This window comes from Bombina bombina, chromosome 4 (genome assembly GCF_027579735.1).
Source record: "Bombina bombina isolate aBomBom1 chromosome 4, aBomBom1.pri, whole genome shotgun sequence".
NCBI classification, from domain to species: domain Eukaryota; kingdom Metazoa; phylum Chordata; class Amphibia; order Anura; family Bombinatoridae; genus Bombina; species Bombina bombina.
In genome coordinates this window covers 1,067,995,724-1,068,007,893 of record NC_069502.1, presented here as the reverse complement: position 1 = coordinate 1,068,007,893, position 12,170 = coordinate 1,067,995,724, and positions in this window count along the sequence as shown.

Below are 12,170 nucleotides of genomic sequence, written 5' to 3'. Positions count from 1 at the left end.
CGGATTCGTTAGCCAAACAAGGAGCCATAACTGGAGAACTCCTTAATATTGACCACTTAATGGGTGCAATTCAGGTAGAAGCCATTACCAGAAACCAAGCAAAACAACAGAGTGAGCCTAACTTGGTACAATGGAGTCAGGATTCTCCTAGTGAGGACCTGATCACTAGTCAAAAAGAAGACCCCATTGTAGGCATCTTCTATAAACACATAGAAGATCCTGAAAGCAACCCCATCTCAAAAGATGATTGCATTGGCAAAGAAGATCTTAGAATCTTAATGAAATCTAGATCACAATTCAAGTTACAGGATGGTTTGTTAATTAGAACCTCCAAAACTGGCATCCAGCAGTGGGTAGTACCTACCAAGTTTAGAGGTCTAATGCTTCAACATGCCCATGATGCCCCCACGTCTGGTCATCGTGGTGCCAAACTCACGTATGAAATATTACGTGATTACGCTTTTTGGCCACACATGTTGAAAGATGTTCAAACCTACTGTCAAGGGTGTTTAATCTGCCCACAGTTTCAACCCACTGCACCAACGCATAGAGCGCCATTGCAGAAAAGGGGGATGGTAATGCCATGGTCAGATATACAAATTGATTTTATTGGTCCGGTAACAAGGTCATCAAGAGGTAACAAGTACATGTTAACAGTGACATGCCTGTTCACTAAATGGGTAGAGTGCATTAGTGCACCTAACAATAGTGCTGAAACATGTGCAGCATTGCTCATCAACCATGTATTTTCCAGATTTGGTTTGCCCCAAAGAATCGAATCAGATCGGGAGACCCACTTCACTAGCGAAGTGATGACCAAAATGTGGAAAATACTAGGGGTTAAAAGAAAGCTCCATATTGCTTATAGAGCTGACTCAAGTGGTGGTGTAGAGCGTTACAACCAGTCCATTGTTAAAATCCTCAAAAAGTTTGTGAGTGAAACAGGTAAAGACTGGGATGTAAAACTACCTCTAGTCTTAATGGCATTAAGAGCAACTCCAAGTAGTGCTACCAAAATGTCACCTTTTGAACTGATGACTGGTAGAAGAATGGTTCTACCTCAGCATCTGCTGTACCGTACATCAGACCAAAACTTGATAAACGCTGCCAATATACATCAATATGTGGAAAACCTAAGAAAGCACCTACAATATGCCTTTGCATTTGCTCAAAGGAATTTAGAAAGAGCCGCAACCGCCACCAAAACCTATTATGATCTCAAACGTCCAAAAATGAATATGAAATAAATGATAACGTTTATCTTTATAACTTTGGAAGAGATCAGGTTAGGGAGAAGAAATTTCTTCCCTCATGGAAAGGTCCTTTCGTCATTACTGACAAAATATCTCCAGTGGCCTATAAAATAAGGATCCCCAAAAATGAAAGTTTCATAGATAAATGGGTCCATATCAATCAATTGCGAGCATGTCATCCAAGATCCCAACTACAAGTTATAGAGGAAGAATGAAGTGTCATATCCCCAACTACACTAAAGACATACCGTAGTTTGAAGATGACTGGCTCAAAAATAACGGACTTTCTACCTAAAGGACTGCCTCTGATGTGTACGGTTGATCCTCATCAAATACCACTGACTTTAAGCCAATTCAAATACATGTGTCCTACATATTTTTGAATTTGAAAGGGGGATTTATGTCAAGGTATTTGAAATATTATTAAATAATATATAGAAGTATATTTGTCTTTATTTGGTAAGTCTGTGGATGTGCACACTGTTTGTAGAACAAAAGATTTTTTTTCTGGGAGATCTCACACACTCAATATGCTAAATTATGCAATTGTATAATTTAGCAAGGAACTGATAATTAGCACAGATTGGTTTGAGTGGCTCAGGCTGTGTGGCTGATAACACCAGAATACACGTGACACAGACATTGCGTCTGGGTTAAGATAACACAGAGAAAGCACATGGCTTACATTATGATTTCAAAGCAACTGTACTTAGATTTTAAATAAAAATAAATACATTTTTGCAAAGGGAACAACACTAGTTTCATATGTGTTTGGAAAAATTCAAATAACCCAGGTATGTATATATATATAGGACTGAGACATTTGATATTAAATGAATGATTGCTATGTTGAGTAATGACTACATCAAATACATATGAATGCTTGGATCATTTCTAATAATTATTTATATTTTTATTGCAGACAACCATTGGGCATCAATCTATGCACTTAGAAAGAGATGGAATGCCTGCATGAAATGAAATAAGTCATATCATATGAATGTGCAATAAATGTTTATAAAGTTTAAATACATCTCTTAAAATATAGTGAGATGAAGATATGGAAGTTACTTTGATGTGATATGACTATGAAATATAAACTTTCTGTTAGGATAAATGAAATGTAAATTATTTTAATATAATGTTAGATGTATTTGATGTTTTATATCAAAATGATCAGAAAACTCATAAAACCCCACCCTATCTAAAACAAATATTATGAACAATTGCTATAAAAAGTTATGATATTATTAAGTAATCATTTTATAAAATAATTAAGTTGTTTAAAAATGTTCAGTAATGCTGTATGTATTGCTGTGTCTGGTTGTAATGCTGCCACCTAAGGGCCAATACCGGTAGGATAGTTAAAGGAATTAACTGTTCAAAAGATGCGTTGCCATAGTAAACATGCTCAACTCCGTTAAGGGCCAATCCAATCAGGTATTCCAAATATCCAATCAGAAGGGACAAGGAGGGCCACCCACAATTTACCCATGATGGAAAACTAATAAAAAGTGAATGCAATATAGAAAAGGACAGATTTTCTGCTGAAGCTAAAACTTGTAACTGGTTCCTGCTGGGCATGAAATACCACTTTACTCGAGCAAAGCTAATCTACCTTTCTCATTGATTGCAATATACACTTATTGGTGATCTGAGGTAAAATAATTCCTACCAAGGAATATTGGATATCAACTGCTTTTTACTCTGGTAACGTATTCAAGGTTATTGATAAAACTATTAGTTAAATTCTAAGTCACTGCATTTTAAAGTACAGTTAAAAGATTTAAAGAAGCAATTTGTATTTCAAGTTAATATTTTATAAGCCTAGGTATTGTTTAAATTTGTATCTGGTAGACTAAGTGATTTATCTATGAAAGTTCTGGTGTTTTAAGTCAATATTGTATCTGATTTGTTAAGTAATTCATCTGTGCAAGCTCTGATACTGTAAATTTTATATTAGGATAAATTGCAGTTAAATAGCAGAATATATATATATCCTATTGTTTAAGAGCACAGTTTAGAATTGTATTGCTTGGATGTTAAAGGTTATTTATAAATAAGGCTGTTTTTTAAGATAAGCGTGCATAAACTTTGCATAGCATATTTAAATAGTTTTCAAGCGCATATAAATTTATTTCATATTTCTTTTATTGCAAATATATTTCAAAAATGTTCATGGATATTAAATAAATAAAAGAGTTCAGGTATTTATATTAATTTTCTTATATGGACAACTGTAAAAAACAGAAACAGAGGCGCCACATGTGTAGATCAATAGATACCAAGACGTGAATCTGGACAAGACACAGGATACTCACAAACGTGAAGGCACTCTCTTGTGCCTGTTAGAGGCAGGCTGGTATTCTAAACAGCAAACCAGCTGGCTGTGTATACAAATCCCAGTCGTGATGTCCTGGAGAGGTGGATGTCCTGCAAGGCAGTCCTTGCCTGGATAGTATCCTAAAGGTTGGAACAAAGGAGAAAGGCTGGACAGCCTTTGGGTTACTTAGAAGAGATTGATGCACACACCAGACTTCGTGAATCATAAAACTAGCATTTATTATACAAAATAAAATAGCCAGTAATGTAGCACATTACAGCTGGTGTGTTAAAATCAAATCTCTTATGGTGCTTTACTTCTCTATATACCATATACCAGCCTTTCTCCCTTGTTCCAACCTTTAGGATACTATCCAGGCAAGGACTGCCTTGCAGGACATCCACCTCTCCAGGACATCACGACGGGGATTTGTATACACAGCCAGCTGGTTTGCTGTTTAGAATACCAGCCTGCCTCTAACAGGCACAAGAGAGTGCCTTCACGTTTGTGAGTATCCTGTGTCTTGTCCAGATTCACGTCTTGGTATCTATTGATCTACACATGTGGCGCCTCTGTTTCTGTTTTTTACAGTTGTCCATATAAGAAAATTACATCACTTGTGAAGTGAAGACCGAGAGCTGCCTTTTCCACTTTTCCCTTTCTCAGACGGACTTATTTTGGGACTTTTTATTTGCACCGTTTATATTGGACATCTTCCAGTGTAACGTGTGTATTTTCACATATATACATTTGTATTTTCATTTTTTTTATTTTTTTATTTTTATTTACATATCATAATAATTTTTTAATTAAGTTTATATTTGATTTCAACAATTTATATATTAATTCTATAGCAATTTTGTATTTTAGTTATGCTTTTATTTTTATATGGGTTTATTATTATTATATATTTACACTAGGGCCACCCACACCACCTGTTAAGTAAGCGCCTCCTATAGGTTATCTGTGACACATAGTCACAGAGTTTCCAGTTTGTAGTATTTATATTAATTTTATTGTTTCTAGTAGATGCATGTTTATTAAGGATTTCTATTTTTAAGAAAAATTATTGGTTGTATTGTGTCATAACCCTGCCATAAGCTGATATATTATTTGGATAGCACTACTAAGATTTTCATAAATATACTGACAAAAGTGTTAACAATGGTATGATGCTTTAAACCCCAAATATTAGATTGGGTGATACTAAGAGTGACCAGACATGCTTCAATAAAAGAGGGCATAATCTAAATGTGTGTTTAGTCCTTTCAGAGACATAGTGCCCAGCTTGTGGATCCATAGTGCTTCTCTCTGGAGAAGTTCCTCATCCCTATTACCTCCTCTCATTATGCCAATAAGCATAGTTTCCATGTGGCCATGCTCCAAAATGCCTAGCCACAGGCTGTTCACTATGTCCATCTTTTATCACTTTCCTAATTGCGCTCTTATGATTAGCCAACTTTTCATGGAAGGAAGTACTCGTCTTACCGACGTAAACCTTCCCGCACGGACAAATAATCATGTAGATAACAAAATCAGAAGTGAAAGTGAGCCTATGTCTGATGGAAAATGTATGTGTTTTGTGTGGATGATTAAAGGTGCTGTCTGTTTGAAGAGTATTGCAGGTAATACAGTTGCTACACTTAAAGCATCCTACCTTGCCCTATGGCAACCATGTGTTCTGTGTAGATCTTACATCATGTTTAACAAACATAGTGCCAATACTTCTACCCCGTTTGTAAACCATCCATGGGGGTTTATAGTTTTTAAAGGGCAGGAACGGATCCCCAGCAATCAGTGGCCAATTTTTGGTCAGGACCTTCTTGGCAATTAGGTGGTTAAATAGTTAAGTGTCATATCAGAATGGGTGGATGAACTAGCTTTATTGATAACCTGTTTCTGGTCTAAGTGCATAATCCCTGAACATATTTTATCAATGTCTTTTGCTTTATAGCCCCTGGCTAAAAATGTGTTTCTCATAACCTGGAATTGGGAGATTTTGTCATCCTCGCTTGTGTTGTTACGTATCACCCTTAACAATTGAGATTTAACCATGCCTACTTTGAGTTGAGGGGGATTATAACTTTGATAGGTAAGCAAGGTGTTTCTATCAGTGAGTTTGAATAAGAGCTTGGTATTAAGTTTACAAGTAACATCACCTTTGGTCTTATAAATACAAAGATCCAAAAAGTTAATTGTTGTACTGCTATATTCTAATTTGAATATCACATTGGGTTCCCTACTGTTGAGGTCCTAATACCATGCCAATAATTCAGATTCACTACCTGCCCACACTAGAAACAAATCATCTATATATCTATGATATAAAAAGATGTTGGGTTTCATATTATCAAAAACGTACAGGTCTTCATACCAGGCCATTAATAAATTTGCGTAAGATGGAGCCATGGGAGACCCCATGGTCATTCCAACTAACTGAAGGTAGTAGGCGTCTTCAAATCTAAAATAATTGTGAGTTAAACATATGTGTAATAGCTCTAGAATGAACTCAATCGGGGACCAGAATAGTCTAAATCAGGCTAGATTTTCACAAACAGCCTTCAACCCTAGATAATGTGGAATGATGGTGTATAAACTGGCCACATCTAGTGTGGCCAGTAGTACCTGTTCATGAAATGTTTCCTATTCAGAGTTTTAATAAGCTCAATTGAATCAAGTAAGAAAGCTATAGCTTTTTTCACAGTATCGTGCAGAAAAAAGTCTTCATATTGTGCAATACTCTGGTAAAGTGAACCAATGGCTGAAACAATGGGCGGCCCAGGGTTTTTTGAGGGTCTTTATGTATTTTAGGTATCGTACAGATGAAAGGGTACCTAGGATGTTCATTTACCAAAAGCGTATGTATGGTTTAGTCTATGTGTCCCATTGATAATGCCATAAGTAAAAATTGATCCAGTGAAATTTTATATGCATAGGTAGGGTTGTTAGATAGAACAGCATAAGTGTTACGGTCATTTAATTGCGATAATAACTCTTCTTAATAGTAGGTTTTTTCTAGAACAACTATTGCCCCGCCCTTATCGGCTGAACGTATGACTATTGAATCATTATCTCGTAGGGTGCTAAATGGGCTAGCCACTCTGCTAAACTCATGTTGTTATAACATTTCTCACTGTTGTTCCACAATTCTGTTTCTATTTCTCAAGCACACACTGAATTAAAGGTCTTATTGTCGGGGTTAGTATTTAGTTGGGTTCAAATTTAGACTTATTGTTTGAATCTAGAATATGCTGGGGTAGTGTTAAAATTATCCTAAGCCTGATGAAACAGCCTGGAAGCTGAGAAACGCGTTGCTTGATTTAATAATTTACATAAATATAAGCTTTTTATCTTACAACCTGCTATAGCATCATCTGGGATGAGAGAGTTTGGCATATATGCCAAAATGCGTAAGCTTACTTATCTGCTGTTTGCTTTATTGAGTTACTGTTGTAGCTTGTGGTACTTACCATGTTTTTAGCAGATTTTGCTATAAATGCTACATTTTATTAATTATAATCCAAGTTCTTCCTTTGTTGTTACACAATCCTTACTATAACATGCGCACGGGTGGAAAATTCTGTTTTTCCGAAATTTTCTGTTCATGTTTTTCGATTGATTTCAGTAGCTTGTACATTTGGTTTGACAAATATTCAGAAGAGAATTTAGTTTGAGTCGAAATTCATTACAACCCATTAAATCCTATACATGTGTTTACCCCTGTCTCTTGGACACAGGGGCTGGAAGTTCTCTGAGGATTTAGCACTGATGGATGATGGCCAACAAGAGCAGGGAGACGCAGGACCAGGAGTGGAAGAAGCAGCAGTAGAGTTACTTGAACTAGTTAGATAGGCCATGACAATACATAAACACTCAAAAATCTATCTTTCAGGCCGGGGAGGAGGGAGGGAAATCAGGTGACTAGAGTCCCTTGGGACTACAACAGCCAGCAGTTCCCTGAGGATTTAGCATTGACGGATGATGAGCATCACAGAGCAGGGAGAGCAGAAGTTGGGAGTGGCATTATCAGCAGCAGAGTTACTTGACTTACTAAGCTGATAGTTAGGCCTGACAGTAAATAAACCTAAAAAATACTGGTTTAGCATTGATAGAATATGGACCAACATAGAGCAGGGAGGGCATACCCAGGAGTGGCAGCAGCTGCAAACAGAAGGCAGGAGAGCACCACTGAACTAGATAGGTAGGCACTGGACAAGTACATAAACAGTTTCATAAACAGTACATAAATCGGGGGGGAAAAACTGTTAAATACTTCCCTCTTATCTCTAACTGCTTGACACAATGAGATCTTCTACATCTCCTGCAGAATCTGCCTTAGTGCTGCTTCTGAGCTTGTTTAGTGACAGACTTTCAGATTGTGATAAAACCCACCCGGCTGCTGCTATAAAAACATGGAGAGAATCAGGAGAATGCCGGAACTGGCAGTGGAAGAACTGTTAGTGGCACAGCACTGGAGTGAATACTGGTGTGCACTGTAAATTTCCTTCTCCTGGTGAACATAGGAATGCATGCTTCAGCTGATGCTGAAGAAGAGAACCCTGCTACTGTAGCAACTGTCACTGTTCCTTTAGTTGATTGAGGGTGCGAATCAGACAATGGCCTTGGAAATGGTATTTGACTCTGTAAAACAGAAACAACAGTGGTTGTCCCACTTACACAAGTAAAAGCAGACACATGCTCTACATTGGTAGCGATGGTGCTGGTACTACTGTGGTAATGTGGTGGCAGCCGGAAACATAGTACACTCTGACTGACTAACTAATAACAGAATAATATGATTATATTATAAGTTTTTGGGTGGGTTTGTTACCCCACAGCAGAAGCAATTATTATATTGTCAATTAGATACGGGGTACTAGTGATATTCCCTAACAATAGATAGATGATAGATAGAGAGATAGATAGTTGCTAAATATAATAAAACATTATATATAAATATATTTCCAAGATAACTATAGAAAACAACATTTAAATACAAATATACAGTTATGTACACTAACTACAAGAAAGAAAAAACAATTATGTGCATGAAGAGTTAAACAAACTTTATTTAAAATGTATATTCCACAAAAAAAGGTAGGCAGCTATGCTCCCAACAGTAAAAATATTAATAAATTGAACGTGCAGGTAAAGTTAAGCTAAGCTCAAGAATGTTTTATGGCACACAATAGGTTAATTTTTATTATAAATGTGTTTTTTCCCAAAGTAAGGCAACAGGTCTACCTATCTGTTACAGGATATGCACCTACAGCAATATAATAACCACATTTTAATAAGCTAAACATACAGTTAACGCCAAGAAGATAGAATGTTTATGAACGCAAAGGGTTAAACTTTATTGTAAATTTGCTTTTGCCCAAATTAAGGCAGCAGGCCTACCTATCTGCCACATGCTATTCCCCCACAGCAATATAATAATAATATAATAATTACATTTTAATTTTAATTACATTTTAATAAATTAAATTAATACTAAGAAAATAAAAATTTTATGAGCACAAAGGGTTAAACTTTATTGTAAATTTGTTTTTCCCCAAATTAAGGTAGAACTGGTAGAAGGCCTACTTATGTGTCACAGGATATGCCCCCACAGCAATATAATAATTCAAGTTTAAACACCTAAATGTGCAATTAAGAAAATAGAAATGTTTGTGCACACAGAGGGTTAAAGTTTTGCCCAAAATTGTTTTTACACGTGCAAAAAGCCAGTAGGCCTACCTATCAGTCACAAGCTATGCCAACACAGCAATATAATTATTAATAAACTAAACGTGCTGTTAAATAGCAACTAACTAGAAGTGTTTATCTGCACACAAAGGATTAAAGTTTAACAGTACAGTTGCAGGCTATGGCTGGCCATACAGCTAACGTTTAGCTGCAGCTTTTAAATCAAAGTTAAAATAATTCCAAAATTAGATAGAAGTGCTTTTCATGTATACAAAGGGTTAAAGTTTAATTCAAAATTTTTCCCCATATAAACAGAAATAGAACCTTGTTTTGTTTTTTACCTGTAGACAAACCAAGGTATTGATTTATATTTCATGCTACCATTTTACCGCCTAATATGATTATATAAAAATAAATTGTTAACTTTTTCACAAATTTTGGGTTTCTCACTTAAATTATTTACATACTGCTTGTGCAATCATGACACAAATGATTGTAAAAGCTACTCTTGGATCCCCTTTGTTCAGAAATAGCAAACATACATGGCTTTGCCATTGTTTTTTGGTAATTAGAATGCTGCTAATTGCACCTACGCAGCACACTTCTATTATTCCTGGCAGTGAAGGGGTCAATCAGGTAGCTTGTAAGGTTAACTTTAGTTGCAGTGTGGTGATTAATCTCACACCTGACACCTCCCACCCCCTGATCCCTACCTGATTCCTTCTAAACAGCCTTCTTCCATCCCTCACCCCCTGCTGGTCACCTCCATCTTAGATACTGGCAGACAGTCTACCAGGATGCAGTTTAGTTTTTATTATTATTTATTTTTATATATATATATATATATATATATATTTATTTATTTATTTTTTCTTCTGAAGTGTAGTGATCCTCCTCAAACCTCCCGCATCCCTGATGTAGCCAAATAGCTCTCTAACCCTCCCACTCATTTTGGCCATCTTTAGTACTGGCAGCTGTCGACCAGTATCTATACATATGCTTTTTTCAATGATTTTACATTTTTCTATTTATTTTTAAATTTTGTAGTGTAGTGGTAACCCACCTCCCCCACCCTCCTGCGATTGTTAGCTAGGGACCCCCACCCCTTCACACCAATTTTTTTTCTGTAGTGGTGCTCCCAATCCCTATTTTTTCAATTAATTTTATTTTCTGCAGTAGAATAGAAAAAAGATAAGCACAACTGCGATTCACTGTATTGACTTTATTTCAGTCAGAGCCCTGACTACAAAAATTTACACTTACAAAATGCAAGATTAAAATGTGCCCATAATGTCAATAATGCCTCAATGATGTTCCGGTCCAGCTTACAGTTCTCTGTCAGTCCATTAATGGAGTGCTGTTATCGATATCTCCCCAATACTGCATAGAACTACCGGGCAGAGGGTGGGCTTTGCACCGACAATGGTATACACTCTTTTAGGATATCACTAATCACCTTTACGCATTTCGTTTACTCACGGGTAAATTTTTTCAACAGGAAGTGAATGGATCTTCAACATACTATAGGTCTTTAAATTTACCAGGCTTTGATATCATTGGTCTGTGTCAAATGACCATTAATGTCCTAAAAAATAGTAACAAATGTATATAACAAGACTTACAATATAACAAACATATACAATGCTTGTAATATATATGCACACACGCCTATTAATACCACATAGTAAAATAAATAAACAATATATATCGAAAAAATACACACAATACAATACATAAAAATACCAAATTCTTCTAAAACGTTTCATTAAAAACATTCTAATTCATTGAAATCTATATCTTTCCCTTCTTATATATAAGTATATAGCTAATAAGCTATTACATGCATAGATGTTTTAGCAAGAAGAAATGCTACTAAAAATCAAATCAATATGTTCTGAACATAGGACCACCTAGATGAAAAATATTTACGGATACTCCTGTATCCATTTAATAGAACTGCTGCTATTATAAACAGATATATTGCTAATATACAACTATCATTCACCAGTATAAATATACCTCCTGATATACCATAGATATTACTAAGTCTATATAAATTCCAGATTACACCATAAAGGCTTGCAAACCTATGTCTATATTTAGACCTTTGGGTGTTAAGCTTTCTAGTAAATGTATCCACTTAGTTTCAGCTTTCCTTAGAAATAGGAGACGATTATTGATTTTACAACTTATATGCTCTAAAACCTTTAACCTAATACCAGTACTATTGCAATGATGTTTAACTTTACAGTGATTGGACACGCTATGCCATTCAAGTCCATTTTGAATATTGGTCAAATGTTCATATACCATAAATGCAGCATCAAGTATTTTTCAATTCAACATAGTTGTTCAAAATTAATAATGTGTATCACTATAAAACTTTTGCTACGGTTTTAAAGAGAGCCAGTTGGATACTGTTCCCTCATTATTACCTACCAACGGTTTTAAGGGGCAATTAAATTCCTAAGGTCCCTTTTTTTCTTATAAACTATCGCCTAGATTTAGAGTTTTGTGGCCAAAGGGGTGCGTTAGCTACGCGTCTTTTTTTTCTAGCGCTGCTTCTAAACAATGCTGGTATTGAGAGTTCACTGAGGGGCTGCGTTAGGCTCCAAAAAGGGAGCGTTGAGCCGAATTTACCGCCACTTCAACCCTCAATACCAGCGTTGCTTACGGTAGCGGCTAGCTGGAAAAACGTGCTTGTGCACGATTCCCCCATAGGAAACAATGGGGCAGTTTGGGTTTTAAAAAACCTAACACCTGCAAAAAAGCAGCGTTCAGCTCCTAACGCAGCCCCATTGTTTCCTATGGGGAAACAGTTTCTAAGTCTGCACCTAACACCCTAACATGAATCCCGAGTCTAAACACCCCTAACCTTACACTTATTACCCTTAATCTGCCGCCCC